The following is a 25,731-nucleotide window of genomic DNA, read 5'->3' as shown; positions in this document are numbered from 1 at the left end:
AAAACACCTGCGGCTTATAGTCTAGTGCGGCTTATATATGTACACATCATTCAATTTAGCTGCTGCGGCTTATAGTCAGGTGCGGCTTATAGTGCGAAAAGTACGGTATTACCTTTTTTCAACTGCAAAGTAAAACTTTGTCAACATATAAATAAAATCAGTCTGTTCATCTCACTTCAATCATTTTTTATTGCAGAACATGGTATTTTCTCAAGCAGACAGATGTAAACACTGTAATCTGTGTTGCATGTCAGGGCTCTACAGTGCGACCATATTGCTCGCATATGCCCCTAGAAATATGTGTGTGTGAAACGGAAAAATCAATTACTCGCTCGGTGTGTGACTCAAGATTACAGCCTCAATCGTGCTTTTTTCTCTGCTATAATCGTTCAAAAACTACAAGTCCCACATTGCACTCAAGCCAACGGTACAATCACAGTAGAGTGACGTGACTGGTTTAAAAAAAAAAAAAAAAAGGAAATGACCAATCGGAAGCTCTCATTTTCTCTTTTACTTCCTGAGAGTCCGCCATTGTGATATGCGAGTGTTTTCTGAGACACAAGTAACATTAAGTTAATGTAATATTCTAGTCTTACCAATACCAATAGATTTGAGAACACCTAGATGTATCGATAGCAATAGTAATATAAAACGTTAATGCAACAAAACGAATGCCTTGCTTTGTTAATCATAACGTTGATGCAGTAGCGTATGTCGTTGTGTTGGCTGTAACGGACATGACAATAACATAACGTGTACACATTAAAATTGCGATAATCGATTCTAACATTTTCAAATCGATGCAGTTGAATTTTCCCCTTAGGATCGATGCATTGTTACACCCCTACACCAAGTAACTGGCCCACTGTGTATGTGTGTACAGCTAACTTGGCTAGCGTTATCAACACACAGAGGTGGGCAATAGGGTCCAGCTGCAGCGCCGGACGGCCAGAGTGCAAGCGGTGTGACGTAATTGTCAGAATCGACTGTCAATCAATGGTCTACCTGACACGCAAACTCATAAACAATGTTTCTGTACTGGAGGTGTACAGTATTTCAATAGGCAACCTTGAAAGGATAATTTTTCTAGAAGAGCAACACTAGCTCCCCCCTCTACTGATGGCCCTGGTGGTAATGCCAGTGTCTCCTTTTTGTTCAATGTCACTGCCTTTCTTATTAGGCCTAGTTGTTGGCTACAACTTTGCCACAGTAGACATTAATCACTTAATTAATAGTTCAAATGTCTGTGTCCCATTCCCGTTTGCACACGCAGATACACACACACGCACACAGTGGGCCAGTGACTTTGGTGGTATGTGCTATTGCACAGATGTGTCCCGTTCCCGTTTGCACATGCACGCACAATACAAATATACATTTATTAAAAAGAAAAAAGAAAAAAAAAAACTCTTGTTACTTGAAATATTTTCACTGTGCTCCTAAATATTTTTGGGTGCTCCTAAATTTCTTTGTGTGCTCCTACATTTTTTCATTTAGGAGCACATGTGCTTCTTGGGAAAAAGGTTAGCGTAGAGCCCTGCATGTACCTGACTAACTGAACTGTTTGTATTACAGTCATATTCCAACTTAACTGAATGCACGTGTGTGTGTTTTTTTTATGATTTTTTTAATGAATAATTAAATATCGATATTGCAGGAAATGAGTATTGAAACCGTTTTAAATATTCAGAATCGATATTTTTGACAACACTAATGTGGACGAAGCCTTGCATCACGTGTCCCCTCCGCGTCTTTTACTTTTTAACTTTTACCAACCGATTTCCAGTTTTGCGTTCTGCGATCTGATTGGCCACTGCCTGTTTCTGCGCCTATTTCCGCCTCGAACAGCCTGCAAACTACCTAACGCCTAGTAGTTTATCACTGGTTAAGCTTAGGCGACTCTTGCGAAGTTGGTTAAGGTTAGAGTTTGGAATCAGGGCTGGTGTTCTATCGCCCTGCTCCAAGACAAACTCTAACCTTAACCAACTTCGAAAGAGTGCCTAAGCTTAACCGGTGATAGAAACAAGCGTCACACGATTGGCGCAGATGTCACATGACCAGAAACGTCAGTGGCCAATCAGATCGCAGAACGCGAACGCGGAACTGGAAATTGGTTGGTAAAAGTAATGATGCGTCCCCTCCGGTACACGAGGAGGCAGCCGTCGCATCTTTTCTTTCACCTGCACAGCGCGATCTTTCAGTGGCGAGGAGTAACGCGTGGGAGGCTCACGCTGCCCCTGTCACTTCCTGATTCTGCTGCGCAGGCGCACCAACCGACCTGTAGGAGTCGCTGTCCACAACGTCCGATCCCCACCCACCAGCTTTCCCACCCCTAACACTGCCAATTGTGTTAGTATGAACGACCAGCCAAGCTGGTAGCAACGCCGAGAGCTGGGCTCGAACCCAGCATCTCCTGCGTTAGTGGCGAGCGCCTTGCCCACTGCGCCACTTAGCCGCCCACCTTCCATCCTCTTTCTACCTTTTTACCCTACCCTCCAATCTCCCCCAATCTCATTCAATCTAGTTTGCTGCAGCTCAAATGTATCCCCTTGCCCCACTTTTACTGTTTATGTCTCTGTCTGTGTTTTGTGTATTTTGTATGTATATTTGTTTTTGTTTTGCTGCCATTTTGGCCAGGTCTTGTTCGAAAAAGAGATCTTTGATCTCAAGTGACTACCTGGTAAAATAAAGGTTAAATAAAATTAAGAGCATGGGGGGTAGCCCCATGACACTGTTCATTAGAGAAAATTATTTCAATAGCATGTGTGCTATTCTATGTGCACTGCCAGCCAGCTATGTGCGACGGAGATATATACTTTCAATTTTGACAGAGAAGATAATTAGGGATGTCCCGATCCGATTTTTCAACAAACATGACCATGTTCACGTCTTAAACTCATACTGAGGCCTTAGTTTTGGTTTTAAATTGCATATCATCATTCATTTATTTATTGTCACACAGAGCAGAAGAATTTTGCCAAAACAAACCAATAGTATCCAGCTGCAAAACGGCAGACCAGCCAAACTCTCGGACCCAAAAAAAAAAAAAAAAAAAAATGTAATCCCAATTTCTCACATTACATTCACCCTGAATGTTGACGTTATCCAGGTGAAAAGTTTACTTCATTCAAGCGAGGCATTGCAATCCTTGACATAAATCATTTGATGTATAATTAAATCAAAGGAAATGCGTTTGGGTCTGAGAGTGTGGCTGGTCTGCCGCAGCTGGATACTATTGGTTTGTTTTGGCAAAATTCTTCTGCTCTGTGTGACAATAAATAAATGAATGATGACATGCAATTTAAAACCAAAACTAAGGCCTCAGTATGAGTTTAAGACGTGAACATGGTCATGTTTGTTGAATAAAAAAAAAAAAGGAAAAATAAATGTACTTTTTAATTTTTTTTGATCGGATCGGGAAAGATCGGTATCGGTAGATACTCAAAATCACATGATCGGATCGGGAGCAAAAAAACGTGATCGGGACATCCCTAAAGATAATCTCCTGATTCAGATACAATTGAACACAAATGGTTCCAAAGATATTTAATGATTCTCTGCATATTTTCACACCGCCAACAAAGTACTGCGTCCGTTGGCTCTTATTCAGATTTTCTGTCACTACTAGGGGTGTGTAACTATGCATCGATTAATCGGAATGCATCGATTCTAATGTGTTTGATTCGATGCATCGATTTGAATATGTTAGAATCGATTATAATCGATATTCGAAGAAAAAAAATTCCTTTAATGTTTTTTTTGTGTGTATTGATTTTATTGACATAGTCCATTCATGCTGAGTGAATCAGTTCACCCAGCCACATTTGTGTATGTGGATGGTGGCACGCAACGGGGTTCCGGGGCACCGGACCCGTGGCACTCAGTGTTAATGTACTGTTATGTTATTGATGTCATTGTAGGTATTGTATAAGTGTTGTTTGTCTATAAATGTTAATACAAATGTAAGTTTAAAAAAAAAAAGAGAGGAGACCCAGGGCTTCCGAAATTTCATAAAACTACACTACCCAGCTCACGCCAGCCGCTGTCAAAGCAGCTGACGTGGAAAAATAAATATTGACGTGATTTTCATGATTATATCTCACGTGTCGAACAAACTTAAACGTCATTGCCATAAAATACAACGTATATTGTTTCTTTACCTTTCTGTGAACGCTTAGGAAAAAAACGCATTGTAATCCAGTCAAAAATGACAGAGCTATGGACAAAAGTAACTGTACTTACTGTAGATTTCATTCACTGTCTTTGCTGCCCTGTAACGGGCGCCTGGTGGTACTGAATCCAGATTTAACTCTGCCATTGGAAATAGGAGATTTGGCCGGATCCATAGATGTACGACATGGCCATAATTAGAGCTGCCGCGGTATTGATGTTTTCCTTACCGCACACATTTGCAAAATATTTCCTACCGCCGCGGTTATTACCGCACGCACAAAAAAAAAAAAAAAAAAAAAAGTTTGAATGCATTTTTTTTTTAGTAGTAGTAGTCTACTCTTTATAGCATATAGCCTGCCTCTAGTCTAAATGTCTATCTTTAGAGGATGACTTTGCAGCATGAATATTGTTTGGGATTCGGCAAGCACGCATTAGTTATTGAAAGTGAAACACGGATTCGAAGTTTCCCCTATGGTCGTGCGCCGGTCACTCGGTGTCGCGGGCAGGGGTGGTTACCCCTAACCCCCCCGACCCTTTCTTATTATTATTACTATAAAGTTACTACTTTATAATGAAGGCATTCGTTTTGTGGCATTAACATTATATAGTTATACGTTCAATAACATCAGCGTATTTACCGGACCATAACAAGGCAAGCAATACTCTATTCATATCTCAGTTCCTTTCTTTGCTCAGAGCGTGCTGAGTTGTCCCATTCTGCGGTCTGTTAATAAAGTTTTCAATCAGACAAGTGTATAGAACGAAGGGCTTTTATTATAACATTCGTTGCAGACAGTAAAATCATTATGTCTCGTTTAGTACTCCTGTAGGCGGCTAGGTGGTGTAGTGGACAAGTCACTCGCCACCAGTGTGGAGACGCTAGGATTCGCGTGTTCGAATCCAGCTCTCCACATTGTTTTTCAGTTTGGCTGGTCGTCCGCAGTAATACACATTGGCCGTATTACGGGGAGGGAAAACTGAAGGGTGGGGATCGAACGTTGTGAACAAGCGACTCCTACAAGTCGGTTGGTGCGCCTGCGCAGTAAAATCAGGAAGTGTCGGGGGCAGCGTGAGCCTCCCACGCGTTACTCCTCGACACTGAGAGATCGAGCTGCGCAGGTGAAAAGATGCGACTGCTGTTACCTCAAGTACCGGAGGGGACTTGTGCTATGTATGACTTAGTCCACATTGCAGCCGGCTTGTGGGAGGCAAGAAACAGCGTTCGTGACAGGGGAGGGTTGAATTGGATGATACGAAATTGGGATGGGAGAAAATATGGAAAAATGGGAGAAAAAGTGGATAAAAAAAAAAAAAATGTCTCGTTTAGTACTCCTGAAGAGCGATGGTAGTCCACTCCGGCGGAGAGTTAAAGCTAACGTTATTAGCCGTGTTGTGATGAGCTGACATTCAGGACGTAAAAAACGTGTGACGCGTCTCTCTTCTGACCAATCAGTGGTCTGCAATGTTTCACGTGACTTTTCTGGTACCCAATAGGGTCGCTTGGAACCTCGATAGAGTAGTAGGGTATATCTGCAGAGCCGCAAGCCCGACGAGAGGAGGGTAATTTATTATTATTATTATAAAAAACAGCGGTGACGCGGTATTCAGCCTACTCTGCGGTGGCCGTGATGTAACAGCGATACCGCGGTAATGCGGTAATCGCGGCAGCTCTAGCCATAATAAGGTCATTTATAGGCCTGATATTCTATATTCATATTTCAAATAGCATGTGTCCGGATGGCAACATTCAGTACTGTATCTACAAAACCTGTAAATCATCTGCCCTTTATTAATTTGCTTAGATCTCTTGTACATGTGATCACAAGAAGGTGCTGAATGAGCTCAGTGGCAATTATTCACGTCTGGTCAATGTTAGCATGGTGTTATTCACCGTCAAAGATGAAAAAAGAAAATAAATATATTTTTTTACATTCTCCTTTGGTTCATTACAATTGACTCAAGCCTACTAACGGACACAATATTTCTGACACTGGGAATACATTCCCTGAGATCCATAGATGTCCCTAGAGTAGATACCAAGAACATGCAAATGGACCTTGTAGAAGTGTAGCAATCTTCCATTTACTTAGGTATGTATTTTTAGGTGAATTTTCTGAAAATATGGCTACAGCTTAAGAGGTTAATACAATGTTTTCTTTGTTGCAGGTTGTGCAAATGCAATCATTGGCAGGGAGAATTCCTTGGTATGTGTCAATGTACACTAATGGCAACATTTTATAGTACAAGTATAAATGTATTTCTATGGTATTAATTGTTCTGTTGCTTCACAGTTGATGGGGTCCACGCTTCCAGCCAACTTGTGCAACTACTGCGGTCAGCCAGGTATGAGCTACATAGTAGGACCCACCATACCATAATATCACCATACTAGAGTCTCCATAATGCAACATATTATTATTACATTAACCTTGTTAACTCACTGGAGGCCAAACCCGAGATAGTCCGGGTTAACTCGCCATGCTCTGGGCGCCAAACCCGAGAAATCTCTGGTTTTAATCCATATTTCTTTTATTAGCGATATCCATTCATTTTTCATCCATCCAGCCTGACGTTATCATTGGGAATGGGTCTGAGCTCGCAAAGGGCGAATACCGCCGCCTATCGTCTTCCGGCTGGTATTGCACATCATTGGATTGGCTGGGACTGTGCATAAAAAAAATAAGTCTGCTCCAGGTTTTACTTCTCGAGCATGCAGTATCGTTATAACAGATGGACTGAGGACACTCAGAGCAGCGTGGATTATGTGTTTTGGATATATAACGTTGGATCAATAAACGCAATCAATATTTGGAATGGCGATCAGGAATTGGATTAATCTTTTTGCATGACATCAGATGTGAGGTAAGGCCTTTATGTTACGAATCTTGGGGTAATCAGATGTTCCTACCGTCATCGGAACGTGTGTGTGTGTGAAGTGCTGACAGTGCAGCTGAAGGTGGCAACTCTGCTGTCGAAACCGCTTCCGCATTATTTCCACTCGCTGCTCATAATTTCAACGTATCACAGTTGATTGTGGGAGGGCGGTGGCAGATCAGAATTCTAACACGTCACAGATCCGAGTAAATTCAGAATGGCTTGTTTCAGTGGGGGGCTTACTTGTCTAAGCTGAACTGCAGAAACGGGACTTGGTACAAATCTCACATTTAAGTCAGTGTTGGTACAAACCCACATTGCTTGAAAACAATGCAAAACACTGGAAAAGGCCGTTTTTACAATAGGGGACAGGGGAGGAAACTAACTTTTTGGCTTACCAGCCAACTGGCGGGTATCTGATTTTTTTTACCAGCCAAATAGATTTTTTACCAGACAAAAAAAATCGCTAATTGTGATAATTACTTCTTTGTACGTCTTCGTCTAAATTGATTTTTCAATCATAGTAAATTAATCACACTGTCTCTACTCTTCAAAATATTACATCATTAAATCACATATTAACATGAAAGAGGGAACTATTCTGGACTGGGTTGGGCTGAACTGGGCAGTGAAAGATGCTGGGTTGGGCTGGTCTAGGTTATACTGAATGATGAATTGAAAATGAATTGAAAATGGGGGACCCTGATGTAAACAAGACGAAAGTCTTTCTCTGGTCTGCATCCCCTTAACAATTGCATGTATTGAGCCGTACTGTACTGTACCCATTCTGCAATCTGTTAAATAAAGTTTTCATTCATCACAGCTCAACTACTAGGAATGTGTGTCTGACTCTTAAGTGCAGGAAATATTCATCAGAAAGGGGGGACATGATGGAGGGAATGGAAAGAGCAGGTTTGACAGGAGCAGGGTTGAAGGGATTGATTGATTGAAAAGTTTCTTAACAGATTGCAGAATGGGTACAGTACAGTTCAATACATACAATTGTTAAGGGGATGCAGACCAGAGAAAGACTTTCGTCTTGTTTACATCAGGGTCCCCCATTTTTAATTCATCATAACATATTGGAGTGTGGAGGAAGTGGACAAGGCATTAAGCAAACAGGACTGAAATGGGGGACCCTGATGTAAACAAGACTAAAGTCCTTCTCTGGTCTGCATCCCCTTAACAATTGTGTGTATTGAGCTGTACTGTATTGTACCCATTCTGCAATCTGTTAATAAAGTTTTCAATCAATCAATCAATACTGGGTTGGGCAGTGAAAGAACCAAGCATTTCACTGTAATGTAATAGCTAAATAAAACAACTTGAACTTGACTTGTTACATTTGCACTCTGGTTGTATGCCAAATGTATTCTGGTTGTACTGTACTTGTGCTGTAAGATGACAATACATTGGAACCGAATCGACAACGCTAGGGGTTCAGCAGGTGTGTTCTGAATGCCAAATATGACAACATCACCGTTGTGAAGGGCATATGGGCGAGTGGTGATATGCTGGGAAACCCGGTAATAATAAAATGTCACTCGGCTGCATTTAAGCAAAGCCGCTCAGTATAGTCGTCCACTATGTTGAATGCGCGTTATGGTAGCTTGTTACATGCTAGGTAGCTAGCCGGCTAATGCTGGTTGACTGTCATTCTCATCCGACTCGAAGGAGACGCGTCGCGTGCTGTTGTTCGCCCCCATGTCAGACCGCACCGATATCCGAAAGCGACGACTCTACATGCAATTATTTTCATCCACTCATGTGTTTTTGTAAGTTTGTCTACGTTGTCAAGCCGGCTGCCGGTGGCAGGAGTTAGTAGGTCTGCGCGCAGTGGTATGTCCACTTCCCCTAGATGGGCGTCATCTTCTAGAAAACGAGTGTTCATTGGAGGAGCTTAGAGCGCATCTGTACAACGATGATGTTCATTGGTTATGGTCTGATTATTATGTGGCGCAAATGGGAGGAATCAAGGGGGGAGTCAGAGTTCGGTTTGTGTCAGTGAGCGAATCAGCAGATTGCAGAATGATTTTTTTGTTTTGTTTTGTAATTACTAGTACTCGCCAGACTGGCGAGTGCTCTTCATGAATTACTCGCCAAACGTAAAAAATACTCGCAATTGGCGAGTAAAGTGGCCTAATTTCCTCCCCTGATAGGGGACCTTTAAAGGAATTTCCCCTCCACCTTCTAACTCAGCCCATCTAATTCATATCTCTGGTTACCTAGCAACCGGCAGCCCATAACCTTGCATAAGAGATAACCCTGGTTGCTTAGCTGAGATGGCGTCCTTCGTTACCTACAGCCCTGCCCCCGTAACCCCCCAAGTCATGGGCAGACACCTTATCTCTTTCCCAACAAACCCATAGCTCTACTTTAAAACGTCAATGGTGTTTGTTTAGTGGCTTTATTATGAAGTGATGGTCTTGATGCACGTTAGGTTAGATTTGATTAAAATGTATTGTCATTATACAGAACAAGTACAGTAAATGTACAGGTTAGGGATGCCCCGATCGCGTCTATGCCAAATACAACGCAGTTCGGTTTCCGGGTTCCTCTGATTGGCCACTAAGCCCACGTGATCGCGGCTAGCACGCCCCCCTTATCGCCCGCTGCCGCACTGTGAAGCGGAAGAGCCAGCGAGGCGACGCGAGGTGGTGGTTTCAGCAGCAGCGGCCGTCTTCTTCCGAGGCGGCTCGTTCTTATTAATCCCTAATGTCATGCATGTTGTGTATGTCATAAATGTCGATATGAATTGAAAATGGGGGACCCTGATGTAAACGAGACGAAAGTCTTTCTCTGGTCTGCATCCCCTTAACAATTTTCATTCATTCATTTCTCCCCCACTACTCCCAAAAGTAACACTAAATAGATAAAGTACAACAATGCCAGACTCAAGAAACTGTGTTCCCTTTGGCGCAATACACACAATTGTTAAGGGATGCAGACCAGAGAAAGACGTTTGTCTTGTTTACATCAGGGTCCCCCATTTTCAATTCATATCGACATTTATGACATACAACATACATGACAGCTTTGGCTGTTTGTACGATGAAACAAAGAACTTCTAAGATATACATTAACTTGGATTTCAGTGATATTAAGCGGTTATGTCGGTGTTCTTAAAAGCTTGTAGTTGTGCATGTCATAAAAAAACAAACTCATCATTTGGGTATTTCTGAATGTTTTGGCATATGATATGAGTCTATATAGGATGCATTTTTGTGTAATTGTTTGATCATAATACAGGACTAAGGAACATGGTATTTTTTTATTTCAAATTATATATATAGGACTATGTATAAAGAAACCATTTCTTCTTTCAGAAAGGCTGATATAAAGCTAATGTTTTGTGTAATTGTTATACTCATTGAGGACTGTAACTGAGGGGTACAATTCCCTGACTGTATTGATAAGTATGGTATCATTAAACCACTACCGCTTTATGTACTTTAATTACTGGCCATACAGTACATGATATATAAATATGATGAACACTTCCCACAATGAATCGGTTCCACACAAAGGTGTAATCAAGTATTTATTGCAGCAAAAGGTACATAATATACTTCTCTATTTTACTTTGGATGCGCTTATAAGGCAAAGGAATGTGCGTAGGCAAATCAATAATGAATGTCCATTCTCTGGTTACGCAGAAGGTAATTATACAACCTGAATCTTAGGGAATTATATCTATGGTACACTAGTAATATATAGCGGGAGATACTGGAAGGGTCCCCCCGGTTGTAAGCCAGCAGGGGTAGAGGATCTGTCGGTAGTAGAGAGTCTGGTCAACGATGACTAAGGAGACTCCAAGTACAGGAGACGGTGCAATAGTCTCTTGATCCACAGACGAATACAGCTGTTCTCCGTAGACTGTAGCTCCACAGTGAAGAAAGCTAGCCGGCCTCAGGCTCTCTGAGGCGCAGACTCGACGTGGCTCCTCACAGGGTAAATCCCACACGTGTAGGCGTCGGCGATTCTCCGCTCCATAAATCACAGGACCAAAACAAATATAATCCAGCCGCAAAGGGCTATGTAGTCGTCGGGTAGATTAATCCAGTGTACATGTCCACACGGTTCTCGTCTAGGTCTCCTCGGGTGAAAGCGCCATGAAAGCAGCCCAGCCTGGATAAGCACTCTAGCTGATACGAGGAAGCGTTGGTGATGCTGGTCACTGTAGAACTTTAGCCGCACGATACACTATACACAAATAGACTATTACTGACTTAATAGAAATATGTCGCACTCGACGGTATAGCGCCAAACTCTGACAATTCAGTTATTAATTCGCACGCGGTCTCAATGCTCTTATTTGGGGCCAAACAGGCCATACTTCACCGCACGGAGTATCGTGGGTGAGGCTTCAACTTATTGGGTAACTCTACTTCTGTATTCACCTGCGCCATATTTATATGCACGGCGAACAATCTAGTGCCAACCTCATTTCTGTCTCGTATTCCTGGGCAAGGCCGGGCATGTACAGACATGTCTTGACGGTGGCCTTGAACCTGACTCTGGAGGCATGGCCCCTGGCGCCTGTGGACCGCTGTCCAATAGGAGAATGAAATATTATGGTCTGTCCTAGGCTAAAGGGATATTCCGTGTATATGTACAAGGAATATACAAGGGATATCAAACGATATACAAATACTATGCAATATATATCAATCAATAAATATATATATTCGGTTTAATCTGATCCTTTGTAACAAGGACCATTACATTTGTAGTATTAATCGTAGAATCATATATCAGTACCTTCAATAAAGAGTAGATCTGACTACTTTACTGAATTAACAATTACTGTGAATATCTCCAAACCACGCTCACAAACATTGAGTAACAATACCTTGGATGATGTAACTGATATGGATATTAGTCGCGCTACTGGATAAAAAGACGCTGGTACCCTTGACAGTTAGAAAAAATAAATCACTTTATTCATTCCAGATGTAGCTTATTTTTCCAATCATATTGTACTGAACAAAGATTAGCAACACATTTTCTTGCAGTGAATTCCTGCCTGAACATTCAAGACATGCTGTATTGCGTGGGGCTTTTAGAGAGGAAGATCCGTAGGACATCACAACGTCGATTCCTGAACGCAACCTCTTTGATAGAGGAGAGATTACACCCATGCAGCCTCGAGTGTCGTGTGCAGTGTAAACAAACATTGTTTATGAGAACACATCCAATGGGAACACAGTTTCTTGAGTCTGGCGTTGTTGTACTTTATCTATTTAGTGTTACTTTTGGGAGTAGTGGGGGAGAAATGAATGAATGAAAATTGTTAAGGGGATGCAGACCAGAGAAAGACTTTCGTCTAGTTTACATCAGGGTCCCCCATTTTCAATTCATATCGACATCGTGCTAGCCGCGATCACGTGGGCTTAGTGGCCAATCAGAGGAACCCGGAAACCGAACTGCGTTGTATTTGGCATAGACACCCCTCGATCAAGTTTTTTGCCACCGTTCACCGATCGTCTGGAGCCATATCGGCCGATACCGATTATATATATTATAATTATAATATAATAATAATTATAATTATTATATAATTATGCTTATAGTTGTATTATATGCGAGACATCGCCACCACGCAACAAGTCAAAATGCTCGCTATCTCCACTGTCTGTGTGTATACTCTGCTTTGATCAAATCACATTCAGCATGCCCTCAGCAGGGTATATCTGCGGCTCTGCAGATATACCCTACTCCCTCAGCTAGCCCCGTTTGTGACTGCGATGCAAGCCGGGGCTTGAATACGCATCGAATCAATGTTATAAGACATTGATATCAGGAGCTATCTGTAGCTACTGCTAGCCGGCTAGATAACGTTAAGACAACGCCTCAGTGAACTATTTACTGGACATTCCATATAGAGCTAACGTTGGCTAACGAGTCAACGGAGGTAACTTATCATGCACTCGACTATTGCTGGAGCATTTGTTGATATCAGCAGCTATCAGTAGCTAGCCAGCTAGATAACGTTAGACAATGCATCATATTAAAACTAAATTAAACTAAAAGTGAATAGTTGACTGGGCCATTTTGTAACGGTAGCTAACGTTAGCTCACGGAGGTCCCACTAGACTAGTGTTTACACGGGTGCGGGAGAGGCAGGAGGAGGAGGAGGGGCCTGCAGGCAGCTCTGTGTGTGAGAGAGAGAGTGAGATCTCCGCTAAGAATTGGATCATGTTTTTCGATCGGTTTTGACGATTGGCGAAAATAAAGCATTATCACCAATCGCATATTTATACTGATTATCGGCCGATAACGATCGGTGGCCGATCGATCGGGGCATCCCTAGTACAGGTACAATGTACAGCAGGGTTTCCGTTAGAAAAAATTGTTGCCGGTCTCAGGGTCCGGTAGATTTAAATCTACCGGTCAAATGAGAGAAATTCCGGTCAGAGTTTATTGAGCTTAAAAATAATTGACATCCTCAAGGCATGTAGATTTATAATATTTTAACTTAAAACTATGCTACTTTTGCGCATACAGTGAGTCATTATATTCCAAATAAAATAAGTCCCGAGACTCTGTGCTGCTGCCGACTTGAAATCAAATAGGTGTCTGTGGGCAGTCGCCCGACATTAACAGCAGTCTGTTTATAATCACATTTTTATGAGCTAACGAATTCCGTTATATTGGACATTTAATTATATCAAGCGAAGAACTGAGAAATTTGGCAGAGAGACGGCAACATTATCGTGGGTTTGCGTGATGACTCCACCTCGCAACGACTTATTTGCAAAGAGTATGTTGCTGCAGAGCAGCAGATTCGGCTGTATTCAGGCTCTATCTGGGGACCGCTCAACAGCGCCCCCCACCCAACAGCTGAATTGCCAATGGCTGAATTGGAGTACTGCACTCTGCCGGTACAGATGGGTGGGTTATGGTGGATTCTGTGGCTCTGCAGCTGCATGCAGTCGCAAATCTAGCAGCTGGCTCCCGCTGACAACATTATTATACCTGCTTGGTGAAGCAACGATGAAACAAATGTAATGATTGTTTCGTTCATCGCATAGGCTATTTAATTTTAGCCTATTTTAATACAATTCAAATAATCAAATTGTGCTTAGAGGGAATTATTTTCACCGGACATTAACACTTTAATCGCCATGGGTTAAATTCATAATTTACCATCCCTCGCCAGCTCTATTTGTCTATGGAGAAGTTCCCCTTCTTTGCAGGGCTATAACTTTTTAAATTCTATTGCTAAATTGCCATTATTATGGCCCATTCAATGTCCTATATGTATTGTTCAGGGTGTAGCAACGTTAAACTTTTTCATTCACATATTCATACTAAAATATGGTCTAAAGTATAAGTATGTTTTTATCGTTTTCTGCAGCTTTCTTCAGAACGTGATTTATAGCCCTAAATGCATTATATTGATGATCAAATACAGTTTGGTAGGAATCTGTGCGAGATAAAAAATGTCAACTGGATGTGCTTCTAGAAGTTTCTACGTATCATCTGATGATGACCGGATGGGCGGGGGATCGTTTATAATTCCGTGGGCAGCGTTAGATGATTCATCCAGAGTGGGTCATATGTTCATCATAGCAGTTTATATCGAACACGTTAGAATATAACGCTGAATCTTACCGTGGCTTCCTCGCGCCGCTGGCAGATGAGCGTGGAACAGAATTTTTTTTCTATTATGGGATGTAGAAATGCCCGATCCATTTCCAGGTTGTATAATAGTATATACGTCCAAATCATGTTGTTTTTTCGAGTTATTTGCACCGATCGATGTTCACTGTATCAAGACGGAGTCTCTCTAACGATAGCGAGTGCCCGGACCACATATGGATGAGCACTACCGGTTCAAAGGTTAATTTCCGGTTGGCGATCTGCCGATCGGCCACCAGATGGCGCTCTTGAACCGCTAGAGAGTTCAGTGGAGCTTTGCAGTGTGTCTCAGGGCTCCGGAAAGGAAATATGATTTCGATGACAGATTTTTGAAATATTGACATCAAAGACGAGTTACGCCGTCTTCGGCAGAATGAGCATGGCTAGGAATGACGTGTAAACTCGTTCACGGCGATCATAGTGTTAAGACCGGAGAGATTAAATATGTCGGACTTCAACAGATTTTGCCGGTCAAATACCGGTAATTACCGGCTAACGGAAACGCTGATGTACAGGTGGTTAAACTGGGTACAAAATATACAAATGAGTACTATTGAGTGTAGTGCTAATCAGATGTATACATAGTTGTAGTATAATAAATAAAGACTATGACTACTGGCCAGCAGCGTACTAGTAAGAGTAGGATATGTACATAAACATTTTATTTCTCTGTTATAACAATGCTTCTTGGCAATACATTTTATACCGTTGGAAAGCCTGTTTATTTCCCTTTTTTAAATGGTGCCCCATTTGTAAGGAACATGCATTTGTGGGATGAGCAGCACAGCTGAGCATGTGGATTGCGCCTATGAAAAATGCCAAATTTTATTCAAACTGCTTATTCTGCAGTTGCTATTGACTGAGACCACCTCTTCCAGGAGACTGATCCCAGATCAGTGTCCTGACCAGCGTTTCCGTTAGCCGGTAATTACCGGTATTTAAATATCTCCGGTCATAATGTCCGGTGAAAATAATTTCTCTAAGCACAATTTTATTATTTGAATTGTATTAAAATAGGCTCAAATTAAATAGCCTATGCGATGAACGAAACAATCATTACATGTTGCTTCACGCTGATAAAGCGCGGATGGCGCCGCTCGGATGTGAATCTTTTTTTCTTTCTTTTTTTGAGCCTGTCTGGCCACCATAACGACAAACAGGTATATCAGGCCCGAGTGGAAATTTTAATTATCCTGGCTGAGGTGCGACATTATATCCACATTTTCCAGTTCACTGATCCAGCCAGGGTTACCAGTGACACAGTTCATTCTGGAACCTCAGATCCCCGCTGATCATGGAGTTCTACAGTATCGCGTTGGATCCATACACGTATCGATTTTTTCGAATGGTGATCAGGAATTGGAATATACCAGTTGGATACCATCTGATGTCAGGTAAGGACTCTATGTTATCAGTGTTAGGATAATCAGAGTAAGTTTGATGAAGTTATAAGCTGTTTTGTGAAATGTCTTCTTTCGTTTTCACTAAAAGTCAGAGAGGAAATCAACGGGGCGATTATCCGCGCGCGGCCGTAATGTGCTTGCGTGCACGTATAATATAAAAATATTGATCATCTAGCGTTTATTTGAAAACGATTCATAAAAAGGCCGACGAATATCAACGTTGTGGAATATTCCACTAAAAGACGATTTTCATAGAATGCTCCAGAATTAGCTGTTTTTTATATCAAAACGGGGGCTTTTCTAACTGCTCTGAAACGGAAACGACGCGATAAACAGCCTTGACAGCACTGACTGGAAAATAGTCTTTGATAATGCGATGGGCAGATTAGACACATAGCCATAATTTAAAACATAGATTAGGCGATATTAACGTTAACATTGGCGCCGATGGTGGCATTCAGCTGGTAAAAAGGAAAACCAGGCTGACCGGCATTTCTCGAATATGTCCGGGGATAGAAATCTTGCAGGACAAACAGACCGGCACGAATATGTTCTAACGGAAACGCTGGTCCTGACTGAGACCTCTTCCAGGAGATTGATCCCAGTTCAGTGTCCTGACTTGAGACCTCTTCCAGGAGACTAGATTTTTATTATGGTGTGTTCCTTCTGTTGGATATTTAACCTCTTAAGCCATATTTTCAGAAAATTCTAAAGAATACATATCTAAGTAAATGAAAGATTGCTGCTCCACTTCTACAAGGCCCATTTGCATGTTCCTGGTATCTAGGGACATCTACCAAATCTCTATTTCAAATGGCAGTTCAATCTGGATTTAGTACCACCAATCGCCCCTGACAGTGCAGCAAATACTGTGAATGAAATCTACTGTAAGTACAGTAACTTTTTTGTAATTCAAAATGCTCCGACATTTTTCAAATGATTGAGCTGCGATTTCTTCCCCAGACGTTCAAAGAAAGGTAAAGAAACGAACTAAATTCTATTTTATGGCAATAACGTTCAGGTTTGTTTGACCCGTGAGACATAATCATGAAAAATAACGATAAGAAATTATTTCACGTCAGACGTCTCCAAGTTTGACAAGGGCTGGCGTGAGATGGGTAGTGTAGTTTTTCGAAATTCGAAAGCCCTGTGTCTGTGTAAAAATAGCTGGCCGAAGCTAATGACTTACTCAGTCCAAAGAGACTTGGTTAATACGATTTATTAACTCAATCAAAGTATCAATACCATATAGTAAGAGTTAGGCTGGATGACTCTCCACGAGGTGGGGGGGGCGACAGTGGCTCAGGAGGTAGAGCAGTCGTCTGGTAATCCGGAGGTTCCCGGTTCGATTCCCGCTTCTTCCGGGCAGTGTCTTGAGCAAGACACTTAACCCCCAAATGCTCCAGATGAGCAGGTTGGCACCTTGCATGGTAGCCTCTGTCATCGGTGTGTGAGTGAATGGGTCAAATGTGAGGAACAAATTGTAAAGCGCTTTGGATAAAAGCACTATATAAATACAGCCATTTACCATTTGGATCTTGAACTATCTTTATACATACAAACTGTAAAGGGTGGGGGGTCAAAGGAATGTGACATCTTTGGAGACATGGAAAGGTGGGAAAGAAAGGAATGGGGGTAGGGATGTGGGTAGGAAGGAGAGATGGGTAGATCAAAGAGTGGGGGAAGGGGGTCTTATCTCCCACAGGTCTCTTCTATCAAAAGACTACACTTACTTTTGGCTGCGCCACTTTCTCGTGTCAATATGCGCCTTTTTCCGACTCAATGCGCTAAACCCATTTCACTAATACTTAAAATCATTGGTAAACAAACGTAGTGCTGAAAATATACACTTTGACTGCTGTTTTGATAGGGTTATTAGGGTCTTTACTCTTGGCTACATTTGAAAAATAAATGCAACATTAATTAATACGTTCTGTATTGATTGATTTATGGCGTGATATGAATCTCTGCCCTGTACCGGGCCCGTTGGGCTTGATGTATGTCAGGTATTTGTTGCCGTAACTGAGAAAGCGGATGTTGTTTGACAGGGAACTTCCGATGCGTGCCCTGCAAGAAAACATACTACTGCTCAGTGCTGTGCCAGATGGAAGACTGGAAGGCTCACAAACGTCTGTGTGTGTCCACCTCCCCTAACTCTCTGAAGTAAGTTAACCTAACGGACACCTCCTGACCCTCTGAGGTAAGTTACTTGACCCATAGGCGGTGGGTGAGCTGAACATTAGGGTAGGCTATAGATGGGATGGAACACGCGCAGAGTGCGCAAAATTTTCCCTTTTTCTTTTTTGCTTGCACGCAAACGGTGCTGATCAGGTTCTGATGTCATACAATACACACACCCACGTCTACTAGGCTACTACAGCGAGCCCCACTCATTTCATATAGTACAAATTAATTGTTCAAATGAAGGCATCCAATATGATTAACCATTGTCTTACCTTAATGCAACAAGAAAAAAATCGACGTTTCGTGCATCAATGATCTTTTCTGCTTTAAGTTTGTCTGTGAGATCACTTTCAATGTGAAGCGGACTCAGAGTTGACTGTCTCTCCTGGCGCATATTGTTGTTCTTCTTAGCCAGTTTCGGATGTGCCTCATTGGGAAAGGCCGTTCACAAGTTGCGGTGCCGACGGCAATGAAGGAAACGTTTTCCGTAATTTGGATCTCATCATGCTTTGAAAACAATGTACATAGTAGCTCTAAAGTTTCCACGGTTTGATTAACTCTGACTCAGTCTCATCATGCCTTCGGCCTCAGGTGATCCGTGTTATATATATGTGGGGCGGTGTGGCTCAGGGGTAGAGCGGGGCATCCAATGATCGAAGGGTTGGTGGTTCGAATCCCGCTCAAGCCCATGTCCATCCCACTGCCGTTGTGTCCTTGGGCAAGACACTTAACCTACTTGCCTCGTATGAGTGTGTATGCATGTGAATGAATGTTGGTGGTGGTCGGAGGGGCCGTAGGCGTTGATTATTCGCCACGCTTCCGTGAGTCTGCCTCAGGGCAGCTCTGGCTGCAATTGTAGCTTACCACCACCGGGATCACTGTGTATGAACGAATAATGGACTCTGTGAAGCGCTCTGAGTCAGAGAAGAGCGCTATATAAATCCAATCCATTATTATTATTATTACCCAGGCGGCATGTAACTTGGAATGGAGTTCCAGGTCTTGGCAGCTCTCACGGAGAGGGCTGATTTGCTAAATGTACTTGTCCTTAATGGAAATTAGCGTTAGGATTCGAATAGACGCCACCCGGTACAACAGTTCTGAACCCGAACGCGGAACTGCAAGTTTGTTGGTAAAAGACTACACGCGAACATGGAGGTGAAAAATCGGAAAAAGTGGGGGTGGGGCTAGACCATGGAGGATTTTGAAGACCAGACTGGCATCGGTTAGTTTGATGATGCGGCGTGATTGGTTACTGCCTGCAGTCTGGAATGTTAACGGCCACCACACCTACCCATTGACACCTTGGTCGGCCGAACCTTGCGTATTGTCACCACCGGGCTGCAGCAGCCCACACACGCACATCGTAGCCTAGGCTGCCTATAATAATGCGCAGACTTGGGCGTTTGGGTCGGCATTGCCTCCCCTGGCCTTATATAAGCGCCGCCTATGACTTTACCCTTGAAGAAAGGGCCTAACGGACACCTCCTTGACCCTCTGAGGTAAGTTACTTTACCCTTGAGGGGAGATAACTTCCAACTTAACAGTTTGAGTGCCAGCCATTAACATTGGAAACATGGTTAAATGCCACCACCCACTTCAATGATAGCGTTGTGAACGCATAATCTCTGTTTTACATTATGGCTATGTGTCTAATCTGCCTGTCGCTTATCAATGACTTGTTTGCAGTCAACATTGTCGAAACATATTGTTTTTTAATCGGTTCATTTTCATTTTATAGCATTTTGAAAAGCCCTCGTTTTCAAGGAAAATATATAGATTCCGTGATAAAAGGCATTTACTGGAATATTCTAGCATACACAAACGTTGTAATTTTTCGGCCTATTTATCGTTTTCAAATAAACGCTAGATTATCGATAGTATATGTGTACTTATGCACGCTATAGAGGCGGGCTGAAAAATCGATTCATTTCCTTATCAGCGATCACCGCGCGCACACACACACACGCATAGGGCAAAAGCTTATATCTCTGAAAACGGCTCTGATTATCCTAAGACTGGTAAAATAAATTCCTTACCTGAGATAAGATGTTATCCAAAAAGATTATTCCAATTCCTGATCGCCATTCCAAATATCGATCACGCTTATTGATTAGTGTTGAGTCCTGTAAATACATAATCCACGCGTTTTCCGGGCCAGTGAGCACAATCGATCCTTCAGATGCCTTGACGGAAAAGTAAAATGAGCAAACTGACCACTCCCCCTGCATCAGTGTAAAGTAATGGGGTGCAGTTACACAGGGAGAGACGATAGGGCGCGGTATCTTCCCAATTGAGCTCAGAGAGACTCTGCAGCACTAACCCGAGGCTCGATTGATGAAATATGAATTCAAATCGCAAAAAAAAGAAAACTCTATATAGTGGCACTCAAAGGTCGGCATGAACTAACTACAAAAAGCGTCCGTGGCACTCAATGTGTTAACACTAAGTAACAACTAAATAGTTACACATGCTCTAGGGTAGGTGAGAAGTAACAACTAAATAGTTACACATGCTCTAGGGTAGGGCTGCAACGATTTTGATTATAAAAATCGTAGACGAGGAATTGTTGCGTCGATTAGTCATAAAAAATATATAATATATATATATTTTTTTCAGTACCTATCTTTGTGAAAGTGGCTTCTCAGCTCTGGTCCAGCCAGCTGAAGACTTCTTAGCTTAACATAACAGACCGACAGTAAGTTTGGGGGAACTAATGGGATAACTGGGGATGTTGTTTGGTCCTGACAAGAGTCTCAAAGCAACTCTGAGGTCATGCTCAATGTCCAATCTGTTCCTCTGCTCTGTCTTCAGCTGGACCAGAGCTGAGAAGCCACTTTCACAAAGATAGGTAGTGCAAAAAAAAAAGAAGAAAAAAATTATAATTATTTTTAATATAATTGTTTTTCGATTAGTCGACTGTTACGTACCCCAGTGGGGAGACGCAACACAAGGCCACAGACAGGGTAGGTGAGGGTGCAGTGACACAAAACACAAGAAACAATTTGCAAAATAATAATATTTATTTCACAAACACAAAACTCTGCAACACAGAGCAAGGAGGACTTACCAGTGAGCACCAAATGAAATATCAAAAAGAAATAAAAGCCCACCCCCCCTTACAGGCGCGGATGCCCCAAAGTACAGGTAGTGGTGCTCACTTCTAAGGCTGGTGTCTTTAACAGTAGGTCACCTACGTTATGCAAAATGTAGACCCAGGGTATCTTCCTGTCCTCAATGTCCCTGTGTGCAAAACAAAAGATTAATAAACAAGAAAAACAATCACCATAGGCTGGGTGATACAAGAGAACAAAATGTTAACAGAAATGTGCAAATACCAAACTATAATTACTTACACACAACACTATACCACACTAATGCCAAAAAGGCCACAGCTCTACAGAACACACAAATAGCACAGACCTAAACTAAACTCCTAAACTAACTAACAGCACAAAGTGCCAGAGCCTTCACCAGCTCTATACCAAAGACACACAAAGAGCTCCCACACAGACCAAGTATAGTTACCACACCACAACCAAACGAACCAGGGAGCTCACTAACACTGAAACAAAATGGGTATATGAAGGGATGTGGAGCCTGATTGCCTGACAAGCCTCAGCTGCTGCTGCTGCTGTTGCTGGAACTGAGACACCTGAGAGTGGGGATATGTAGACGCAAGAGGGAGACAAGACAACAACAAACAAAACATGCCTATATATACAACAGATAACATGCATTACTCCCTCTATATACATACATAAGGACACCGTCCGTAACATCGACTACCAAAATAGTCATTAGTTGTAGCCCTACTCTAGGGTAGGTGAGAAGTAACAACTAAATATTTAGTTACACATGCTCTAGGGTAGGTGAGAAGTAACAACTAAATAGTTACACATGCTCTATCAGGGCTCCAGACTAACTTTTTTACATTGGTTGCACCAGCACATAATTTAGGTGCACCCAATTTCTTTTACCACGCCTCTTGCCGCTGCAATAATACATTTTAAGCGTTACCGTTACCTTTTTTGTCAGTTCCCATACACATTAGTAATTTCTTAATATGTTGTGTAAATTATTGTAAACGGGAATAAAAGGTACAGATAAATGTTTTTTCTTTATTTAAATCACAAACAAGAAATTGTCATATGACACACAGCCGGTCTTAAAGTTCAGACAAATGGCTTTCAAACTAATTGTCTCACAAAATTCCACTGGCGCTTAAACATTTTAATAAGATTGCAATAACCTCAATTGTTTAGAAGAAGGGGAAAAAAGTGCTGTGCTTGACTTGGCAGCATAGACTCCTATGAAAAAATAACATTGTATTACAGTTAGCAAAGTCCAATCCTTCACCTTTTTATGTCTATTTTAACACATTCAGCTCAGCTCCAGTAGCCTAAATCCAGGCTGTATGTCTATTACTCATTATTATTATTACTCAACATTAAAACTGAAAATTATATTGAAAAAATAAAAGGTAATAATAACAGATTCCATAGTTAGGGTCCTATATGCTTATTGAATCTATTTGAATAGCCTAATAACTTTAAATGTGTTGCTTGTCTTATTTCTGCTTAAACTGGAGTTATTATATAATAACATTGCTGTACCTTTTGCATGTGCATGCTCCACCTCGATGTGGCGAATTAGGATATTGATAGGTCTCCCGTTGCGCAATATGCGGCTGTAGACGAGCTTGCACTCCTTTGCAGAGACGTCTGTATCTCTGTCGATCATGAAGCTCATGTAGATGTTCTCCGCGATCTGATGGCACGTCTTCTTTTTAATGTGTCTGCAATCACTCCTATGAACTGGGCACAGGCAGTGTCGTTGCTGTACGCCGGGTTGACGTTTAAGTCGTTTTTTTTCATTAGGGTGATCTGCGATTTGAATTTAGTAAACGCCAGCTCTTCTTTTGCGATATTATAAGCAGTGTTGAATTTGATTTTCATTTCTTCCTCGCTTTTTCTATTTGCCGCCGTCTGGCGCTGAAATGCTTCGTGGAGAGGTTGATGTGCTGGCAACACACCTGTCATGACACAGTATGTGTTTTTTCGAGACACTATGCTTTTTTAATGTTTCTATTCTGAATGTTGATGATCTGACAGCAAACGCAGTACTGCCAGCCATATTAGGACCACACTCCTTGCAATACATGCAAACCATACTGTTTGTCGCTTTATCGTAGCGGAGCCAGGGAAATTGAACCAGCCATTCCTTCCGAAAGGTATATATTTTGGTTTCAGGTTTCACAGTGGCGCATGGCTTTTTTTGTTTATCCCGTCATTCAGTGAATAACGATCAGAGGCAGATCAGGGCTGGTCTTTGCATAATGCACGTGTTGGAACCAATCAAAGGCAGAGATTTTTTATTTTTTTTTGAGAACGCACATGGCTGGGAAAAAGACGCTACACACACACACACACACACACACACACCTGCTGGGAGGTGCACCAGTGCGACAAGGAAAAAAATCCAGTCGCACTGCGCTGATATTTGGTCGCAAAATGCGACCAAATCAGGCGCACTCTGCCCTGTCTATGGTAGGTGATGAGTAACAACTAAATAGTTACACATGCTCTAGGGCAGTGGTTCCCAAAGTCGGGGTCGCGACCCAAAGGTGGGCCGCGAGCAGCCACGGATGGGCCGCGAGACGATTTTTTTTTTTTTTTTTTTTTTTTTTTTTTTTGTCAGGCCACTGAACTTAGAAGCAGGCCAGGACAGTGTTTCTAGTTGTATTCTAAAATTCTATTCTATTGTATTCTAAAATGTGACTATATGGTTTTATATTAACTTAATAAATAAACAAAAACGAAAAATCTACTTATTTCAACGAACATTTCAAACTAAATAACAGATTATGCACATAAAACGCTGAAAACAACCGAAGCAACAATAGTATTTTAATGAGGCTATTATTATTATCATTATTATTTTGCAACAAGTTAGCCCTCTCATAAATAGCACATATAAATGAATAACTAACTTGAACTAACTTAATAGGATTGAAGTGATATTTGGCTTAAAAAATCGGTCGCCTGGCAAAAAAAAAAAAAGTCAGACGATGTGCATTGGGCCGCGGCTCTCTGACGCCTTATTTTCTGGGCCCCGGCCTGAAAAGTTTGGGAACCCCTGCTCTAGGGTAGGTGATAAGTAACAACTAAATAGTTACACATATTCTAGGGTAGGTCTAAATCATGCAGTGGTACAGAATTATACTCACTGATGGATTCACTAGAGATTTTATTTACTGATATGATATTTCAATATCTACTCGTGGGTGTCTGTATCCACAGGCAGGGAAGGAAATAATTAATACAAAGGTTGGTGTGTTGCTATACTCACCAAAAAGTGAGTAAGTAATTATAATTAGATTTGACATCTAATTATCAGTCATAATAATATCATCAGTCATCTCTAATAATATTAATCACTGTTCAATGTACTAATATACAATACGGCTCACTTTTCCCACTTCAATGACAGAGCCGCTGTTTAATAATATTGTCGCGGCGGAGCTCCGTCGCGGCAGCATTATGTAGCAGTAATCCCCCCTTTTTTTACCATCGACAAACTAGCTCGATCCTATCGTCCGTTTGTGACAAGTTCGATTCCCTTAAGTTTTTTTATTTTTTTTTTAATGTGCATTGCACTATGGTACAATTTACAGTAAGGTGTATGCGTTGCAGTGCAAATGCTTCTTACTGTTGCGCTCCAGAGACCGTTAATGTACCACACAATATACAATACGCTATAGTGCAATGCACGTTAAAAAAAAATATAAACTTAAGGGAATCAAACTTGTCACAAACGGACGATAGGATCCACAGCCAAGCAGCGTTACCAATTGAGCTAGTTTGTCGATGGTAAAAAAAGGGGGGATTACTGCTACATAATGCTGCCGCGACGGAGCTCCGCCGCGACAATATTATTAAACAGCGGCTCTGTCATTGAAGTGGGAAAAGTGAGCCGTATTGTATATTAGTACATTGAACAGTGATTAATATTATTAGAGATGACTGATGATATTATTATGACTGATGACTGCGATGTGAAAGGCGCCGCGAACTCCTTCCTAATGCTGCGGGCGGCGTTGAAGGCGGAAAGCGGCGGTGAGGTGAACCACAGCAGCCTCGTTGCCGCGTCGCGCCTTGGGGCTGCCGCGTGGCCGCGGCGGGTCACGTGCCTGTCGGGGCCAATCACGTGGCGTAGTGGGCAAGGCGCTCGCCACGAATGACGGAGACGCTGGGCTTGCCTGTTCGAGCCCAGCGCTCCACATTGCTTTCAGTTCAGCTGGTCGTTCATACTAATACACATTGGCCGTATTAGGGGGTGGGAAACTGATGGGTGGGGATCGGGGCGTTGTGGACAGCGACTCTACAGGTCGGTTGGTGCGCCTGCGCAGTAGAATCGGGAAGTGTCGGGGGCAGCGTGAGCCTCCCACGCG

This window comes from Notolepis coatsorum, assembly GCF_963971535.1.
Source record: "Notolepis coatsorum genome assembly, chromosome: 12".
NCBI lineage: Eukaryota > Metazoa > Chordata > Actinopteri > Aulopiformes > Paralepididae > Notolepis > Notolepis coatsorum.
The sequence above is the reverse complement of the archived record's forward strand: the minus strand, read 5'-3'. Positions refer to the sequence as shown.